The sequence below is a fragment of the Poecilia formosa genome, unplaced genomic scaffold (assembly GCF_000485575.1).
Source record: "Poecilia formosa unplaced genomic scaffold, Poecilia_formosa-5.1.2 Scaffold1781, whole genome shotgun sequence".
Taxonomy (NCBI): Eukaryota; Metazoa; Chordata; class Actinopteri; order Cyprinodontiformes; family Poeciliidae; genus Poecilia; species Poecilia formosa.
In genome coordinates, this window is record NW_006801720.1 from 2,995 (window position 1) to 4,151 (window position 1,157).

Here is a 1,157-nt window from a genome sequence, read left to right on the forward strand (position 1 = left end):
TTGTTAAGAAAATCGTCAGAAACTTGGAACGTCATCTTCAGTCGTCTCATAAGATGCCTTTGCCAGCTGATAGTTGATAACAGTTGTGTTAACTGTTTTAAACATCATATGTCGTAGACAAGGAATAATGCAACTTGTGAAAAGACAGAACAGAACTAAAACAATCAGAACAGGTGTCACGAGCTTTAACAGCAAGGACCACCATGGTCCAGAAGTAAACCATGAAAGCAAATCAAAAGAAGATGATCCTTGTGTTCCACTTTCTATGTAATGTTTAAGTTCTTCCAGTTCCTGTTTCATCAAGCACAAAAGTGCAGTCGTTGCAGACCCCTCCCTGAGAGGCTGTGAGGAAGTCCAGGAAAACACGGTTTTGCATAACCATGTTCCTCAGTTCAGTCAGTTCTTTCTTGGTGCCATTGGCTGTGTACTGTTGATGAGTCGCATTAATTCATATCTGTTGATCTCAACGTGGTCCCGAATCTCTCCTAGATCAACCCACGGAAAAAGACTTTGCATGAATTTTTCTCCGCCGTTCCAAATCCTGAATTCCCATGGAACTCCAGTATGTGTTGTGAGGCCTCCCCATCTTTTGACCTCTGGCATAACTGTTCGTTTGGAGCGGGTGTGTAGATCATTTTGTGCTTTCATTTCCGCATATGAAGTACCAATCTGCCAACATCCATGAGCCATAATCTCCTGGCACTATGGCGCTGCACAGTGTTGTCTCTTGTCTCCTTTTTGTCTTATGCGTGGTGTTGAAACTCCTCTCCTGAGGCAGGTTGTCACAGTCTGGGTTGCCCTTCCAGACTTTGCAGTGTGGAGTCGCCCTTTGACCCCTGCAGGCAATGTAGTTGATGTAATCCGGTGTCGTGTCGCAGTAGGTGTATGAACAGTTCATAGATCCAAAAAGTCCTTTTGTGGCATCTCCTGTCCGAAGTAGAACAGAAAAATCCTTTTTGCACCATTTGCATTTTCTTCTTTTCACGGGGCCGCTGAGTCGTGGTTGTGTGCTCAGGCCATAGAGACACATCTGTTTGTCATCAGTGATGCTCCCTGGGTGCAGACCTGAGTTGTGTGTGGCAATTCGTAGCTGCGCACACATAGCAGTTCCCCTCGTTCTCCTAGTGAGCAGTCCTGTTCATCAGCTGCCACTACAG

The 1,157-nt window shown here is 45.5% G+C and overlaps 1 long non-coding RNA gene across 1 annotated transcript; it reads right to left on the reverse strand.

Annotated features, from left to right (window-relative positions):
• Window positions 1-460: 460 nt before the first annotated feature.
• On the reverse strand, window positions 461-1,151 carry LOC107835347 (uncharacterized). Its single transcript, XR_001661155.1, has 2 exons — window positions 963-1,151; window positions 461-924 (listed from the first exon to the last, which is right to left on the reverse strand). It is a non-coding gene; the product is annotated as an uncharacterized LOC107835347 (long non-coding RNA).
• Window positions 1,152-1,157: the final 6 nt, after the last annotated feature.